Here is a 6,699-nt window from a genome sequence, read left to right as displayed (position 1 = left end):
TCTCATCTATAAATATTAGGTTTTGGACATTTTCTCTCTGGGGTACTCCATTTTCTTTCTGAAGTATTTGATTTTTGGTAGACACTCAAAATCCATAATGCTCTTAATTATGGAGTAATTCACTTCTTTTCTGGGCTTCCGTTCTCTTATCTCTAATGTTAGGTTTTGGATGTTTTATCTCTAGTGTACTGCACTTTATTTCTGAAGTATTTGATTTTGGGCTGACATTCAAGTCTACAATACTCTGGGTTATACCTCCTCCATATTTGTATATGGCAAAACTTGAGCACTGCAAGATTAAATTTTAAAAACTCCTTTCTGCTAGATTGAAGAAGAGGAATGTGAGTGACAATAATGCTCAACACTTCTTTCAGGACAAGAGATGTCCTAAGTCACGGATATCTTCAGATCCAATGTGGGCTAGGCTTAGTTTCTGGGACACAGTCAACCAACTATCAATTGTCCACTGACCTTGTGACATGAAACTGCCCACAAAATGAGCAGATGCCTGCTGTGTGCCTAAACATGGAGGATATGAGACAGGAAGGGAGAGAGACATTTGTGCACAGGAAACAAGAAATTGTGTCTATTTCATGTTTAATCATTCTGAGATATTTCATTAATAGAAATGAAATACTGCCAGCCACGATGCTCATTTCAGTTTGGAAAGCTCTTTTATCTCAGATTTCCAACTGGACAACTAAGAAGTTATACTGGATGATCACACTGTTGAAACCCAAGGCAGGTCCATGCTAGATAGAGAGTGAAAGAAAGAAAGAATGAACTGATGGCTGGATGCTAAGATGAATTTCATTTCCAGCTCCATGGCTGTGAGCACAGGGATCTCTCTTCAAGAGGGAAGACAGCACATAGGTACAGGAAGATATGAAAAAAAGTGGAGAAAACAGAAAATACGTGTCTATAAACTGGAGAAAGGGGCTATGGGACAGGAGAAGAGATGTTTGAACCGAGAGGTCATAATACTTAGCTTCTGCCCCTGAGACCTGTGAAAGGAAGTGCTTCCTGCCACCCTCTGACCACTTCCTCAGTGTCCCTCCCACCGCAGTCCCCTTACTCTTCAACTCTGTGGAGTTGGAGTTGAAACAATTGACCGAAGGAGTGTTGTGGAAATGAAACTGCTTTAGTGGCCATCGTCACTGGGTTCTTGTCTGTGTCTTTATTCTCTGCCCAGCCCTCTCTGGGCCCTCCCTCTGTCCTGTGTGGTGGTATGGGTTAATCTGAGCCCAGGGAGAGTGAGCAGGGCCGTTGCAGGCTGTTAAACACACTCACGTGTGCACACACACACACATCCTAACTTGTGTGTGAACCTGCATTCTGTGTCAGCTGTCAGAATGTAGGTTTACACACGGGTTAGGGTGCAGACGTGAGAGCAGGCCTTGCTGTGCAGGAACAAGGATGGTGCAGAGCTGCAAGATAAAGGAAACCCCAGCACCTCTGCTCTCCCCCCGGAATCCCTACCCTCAGAGGGTTGGAGCCTGAGGAGTGCCAGACCCAGGGCTGAGGTCTCCCTTTCTGTACGGTCCAATTACCTTGATATGTGAGTGATATATGAAGATGAAGTGCATTGTAGGATTGGGGTTCTCACAAGTTAGGTATCTGCAGAGAGGAAGTTGATTCAGCCAGTGGGTCAGTCACTGTCCTGGGGATGGATTTAGGTATCTCAGTGTCCGTGAAAACCAATTCCGTGAGGGGCAGGACAGACCTGCTGTGGACAGCAAGATGCAGAGGTTAACCTCTGTATGGTGATGGGGGCAGGTTTCTGGAGCTGGCGATAAAAAGACAGGCAGGCTGGCCTCTGCAGTGGTGAAGCATGGAACAGGAGATGCCAGGTAGGTGCCTTGGTAGATCGATGGGGCATTTACCAGGGGACTGGAGCAAGGTGCCAGGGCATGGCCCTGGAAGGAGAATCTGGCAGGGCAACAGGCCTAGGGAAGACAACAGCGAGCAAAGCAGGCCCGAGTGTGAGAGGAATGGGCATGAGGGCAGGGCTTCAGGGATGGGGGAACAAAACCCCATTCCTGGATGCAGTGTATTATGGACACTGGAGCTGGACAGCCTGGGTTTGAACCCAGGCCCTGCCACTCTTTTGAAAAATGACTTAATCTTTCTGAGCTTTGGTCTCCTTATTGCCAATGGGGATATTTAATCTAACTGGGTTATTTTGAGGAACTGATATGATAATCTACATAAAGGATCTGATTCAGTATCTGGATACTCTGTGACACTCAGGATCCTATTTTTTTGGCTACAGTTTATCATTTTATTTTTTTGAATAAGGACTTTCTCAGTTACCCATTGTCTCATAAAAGACACAAGAGCTAAATATTTTTATAGTGGCATACCAGATATACTCTCTTCTAAAAGTTACAGACATATGTTCTATTTGATTTTTAGCAAAGGTTAAGAGAATAGATGTTTTATTGGATGCTCACTATGTATTTTTTCATTTAATCATCAAATCACCACATAAAGTATATTGTCATCATTACCCCCATTTCACAGATAAGACATCTAAGGTATAAACATTAAATAACTTATTCATCATAATGTAGTTTAGTTATAGGTACAGATTTAAGCCCCGGTGTGACACTAGGTAAGCATTGCTTGGGGCACCAGATGGTTGCTGGTTGATAAGAATAAGGGTATGAAGTTAGAGCACGGCCTGTAGCCCCAAGGTGACAGGAGAGCAGGTCTCCTGTTATTTCCTGTTCGGAAGTTGGTCTGGTCCCAGAGCTCAGCCTGCAGTGTCACCACCTATAACGTGCAGTAAGTTTGGGGTGAAGAGGGTAGACGGATTATGGAGCCATTGGGGCACCAGAGCTGGGAAGTTGTCTGCCCTCCCTTGGCTCCTTGTTGCTTAAGGACTGATGCTCCGGCGTGCTGACTCGGGGCTGGCCAGCCCACGGCACATGGGAAGGACCAGATGGCGCCAGGCAGTAAGTGCTGTAACTGTGTTCTTCCGCATCTTGGTTTTTGTCGGCTGCAGCTGATTTTCTGAGGATTTAGTTTCCTGTTTGGGTGGGAGATGCATTAAGTCCATTTTGGACTGATTTTTAAGAGCAGCAGCTTTCAGCATTTCAGTTTTAGTTTTCTGGATGACTTTGTCCTTATGGCACGGGATCTTGGGAATCTGATCATGCCCAGTGTCCACGCACCTGTCTCCCTCTTTTTGTCCTTCTTCTTGCCAGTCCCTCCAGTCTCCTTTCCCCAGTTTTCAGCCTCCCTTTCCTCACTAAATCTTTATCTTCCGGCTCATGGCTCTTTCACCTCCACCTTCCTCTGTCCACACCTTTTCCTATCTGTCTTTTGATCTTTTAACCAACTTCTCCCTTATCATATATAGTCTTTGGAGTAGAGGGGACCTCAGAACATCTAGTGCAGCCTGAGCCCCAGGTCTCCGCCAGCACATCGTTATCCCAAGCTTAGGAATCTCCCGGAACTGGGAACTGACCCCAGCCCAGGGTGGCTCGAGCCGTGCTTACAGCGCTGTGACTGTAAGCACAGTGGGGCTCCACTGATGAAAGAAGTTGTTCCCTCTGCCTCTGAGAAAGTGGAACCTTCTACTGTTTGGTACTAGTTCTCCACAGGTCTATCTAGACAAGCAATACTCAGGGGCTATTTATTGAACATTTCCTGTGTGCCAGCCTCTGGGCTAGAGATTACGGATTGCAAAATTGACTTGAAAGTGTCCCAAGAGTTAAGATGCTTTTGTTTAGGAAATAGACTAGATTTCCAATGACATGGTGTGTTGAGTGCTATAATAAACAAGCTGCAGGAACCTTGAAGGAGGAGGAATTCACTGTGCCTGGGAAGGCCTCACAGAGGAGCTGATGTCTGAGCTGACTTTGGGAAGAAGAGTTTACCAGGCAGGACTTGGGGATATGGGGCTCCATCAGGCAGCTTGACTAAGATCAAATAGAGTGAGGTATTTAACTGGAAGGAGTGAAGGAATGGATTGGACTGATAGATTCCCTGCGGAGACGGAAGAAAAAATCACGTGTAACATGATGTAGAAACCACACACAGGGCGGTGCGAGGAGGTCAGGGAGCAGGAACCCTGAGGAGTAGAGGTGTGGGGGTCCAGCACTTCCTGTTGTGAGAGGATGCTTTGCTGGGTTCCGGTTACCTCTTCTGTTAATAGAGGCGACAGAAATACCAGGCTGTCTGTCTTGTGGTGGAGACAGTAGGGGGTGGAGTCTGAGCATTCAGTCCAGGTCTCAGTCGTGGAGTACAGTGCATTTAGGGAGGTAAGGCGAGCTGAGCAGTTGCGAGTGTGGCTTCAGACACAGGTAGACCTTATGAAACAGGAGGCATGGAGAAGTGGGGACTAGGAGTTTAAAAGTGAGAACAAGAAACTTCCACATGGAATTCAGGTTCCCTAGAATGATAAATAGGGATTTTGATGGTATGTATTTGGGGAGGGGAACTTATTTGTCAAAGGCATGTGAGAATTTGCAGGGATGAGGGGGAAGTGATGAGAGGAAAAACCTAGCATCACAGTGTGGTCTGGTAGGAAGACCTGAATTCATGTCTAAGCTCAGCCTCCTCATAGGTTATTTAGCCTCTCAAATCATTTGTAAAATGGAGATAGGATAATTCTTATCATGGAGGGCTGCTTGAGGGTAAAATAAGGTAATGTATAGAGTTCTTGCTTCCATGGGGGCTCAGATGGTAAAGAATCTGCCTGCAATGCTGGAAACCTGGGTTTGATTCCTGGGTTGGGAAGATCCCCTGGAGGAGGAAATGGCAACCCACTTCAGTATTTTTGGCTAGAGAATCCCATGCACAAAGGAACCTGGCGGACTACAGGCCATGGAGTCAGACATAACTGAAGCAACTTAGCATGAAAATGACCACAGGGACAGAACTCACCAAATTCAGAGCTCCTGAAGGAGTTGTGTTTGACCATGGCTTTGTCTTTGCACCCTTCCATGCTGCTTGGCTCCTGTTAGGTGCTCAAGACATGTATGGATGGAACTGAACAGAAGCAAATGCTTCCTGTGTTTCATTTCCAGATGTAGAAGGTGTGGTAGGGAAGCACCAGGAGATAGGGTGGGATTTCTTCCTAGTTCTTCCTCCATACTGGTTGTGGTTTGGGGAGAATCCTCTTACCTCTCTTGAGCTCAGGTCCAAATCTGTGAAGTTAGGGACGTGAGTCAGTCAGCTCTTCCCTATTCCAGCATTGACGCTCTAGGACTTTACTGTAAGGTTTCAGACTGGTCAGACATCGCTAGTTTGCAAAGAAAGCTCAGTGGAGAATACCTCATTTATCAAATTGCAAACTAGTACAAGGCCTAGGGCTTTTCACTTACTGGGGTGTGGCTGTCCCGCCGTCGGTAATAGACAGTGAAACATATCCAGACTCAGAGGCAGTATGCTCAAATTTTCTTCTCCTGAGACCCTGAGGTTAGAAGGCTCTTCCAGCTGCATAGCCCTGACTAACATCTGCTAGACACTCAAAGGAAACAGTGGGTGACAAAAACAACGACTTTGACATTTAAGTCAGTCCTTAGTACATGTGACCGTCCCACAAACCCACCATGACACCATGATAAATGTGAGAAGCATTTCAAACATCAATAAAGGTTCTTAAAAGAGCCCACAAGACCTAGGTCTTTCCAGTCTTTTTGCACTTCCAGTTAATCATTGAGCTATAACTGGCATATAGCACTGTATATGTTTACGGTATACAACATAATGATTCGACATCATTATGAAGACATCATGAAATAATTATATACATTATATATACATCATGAAATAATTATCACAAGTTTAATGAACATCCATCATCTTTTATAGATGCAAAATTTAAGAAGTAGAAAAAATTTTTTTCCTTATGATGAGAACTGTTGGGATTTCCTCTCTTAACAACTTTCATATATAACACAGTGAAAGTGAAAGTTGCTCAGTTGTGTCTGACTCTTTGCCACCCCGTGGACTACAGCCTGCTGGGCTCCTCTGTCCATGGAATTCTCCAGGCAAGAATAATAAAGTAGAAAGCCGTTCCCTTCTCCAGAGGATCTTCCTGACCCAGGAGTCAATATATAACATACAGCAGTAATTATATTTATTATGTTGTATATTATATCCCTCATACTTATCTTACAACTGGAAGTTTGTCCCTTTTAACTGCCTTCATCCAGTTTCTCCTCCCCCCAAAACGCTGCCTCTGGTAACCACAAATCTGATCTCTTTTTGTATGAGTTTGTTTGCTTTTAGTGCCATGAGCTACAATGCCATGTTAGTTTCTATTATTTGATATTTCTATATATACTAAAATGGTCACCATGATAAGCCTAGGTACAATATGTCTGCATACAATGATACTGCACGATTCTTGACTATAGTCTCCTCACTGTACACTTCGTATCTGTGACTCACTTATTTTACAGCTAGAATTTTGTACTTACTCTCCCTTACCAGTTCCTCCTCACCTGCCCCAACCCTCTTCTCTGGCAACCACCTGTTTTTGCTCTGTATATAGGAATCCGTTTCTGTTTATTCATTTGCTTTTTTTAAAAAAATTATTTATTTATTTAACTGGGGGATAATTACAATACTGTGATACTTTTTGCCATACATCAACATGAGTCGACCATAGATATATGTGTCCCCTCCCTCTTGATCCCCACTTCCACCTCCCTCCCTACCCCATCCCTCAAGATTGTCACAGAG

At 44.6% G+C, this 6,699-nt stretch overlaps 1 protein-coding gene across 1 annotated transcript in view; it reads left to right on the top strand.

Moving 5' to 3' along the window:
- Positions 1-2,802: 2,802 nt before the first annotated feature.
- FASLG (Fas ligand) overlaps positions 2,803-6,699 on the top strand; it is a 31,066-nt gene continuing 27,169 nt past the window's right edge. The window contains exon 1 of the mRNA XM_005892281.2: positions 2,803-2,957. The gene's annotated coding sequence lies outside the window, so the exon portion shown is untranslated. The remainder of the gene's footprint in view (positions 2,958-6,699) is intronic.

Source organism: Bos mutus, chromosome 16, assembly GCF_027580195.1.
Source record: "Bos mutus isolate GX-2022 chromosome 16, NWIPB_WYAK_1.1, whole genome shotgun sequence".
Taxonomy (NCBI): domain Eukaryota; kingdom Metazoa; phylum Chordata; class Mammalia; order Artiodactyla; family Bovidae; genus Bos; species Bos mutus.
The sequence above is the reverse complement of the archived record's forward strand: the minus strand, read 5'-3'. Positions and strand labels throughout refer to the sequence as shown.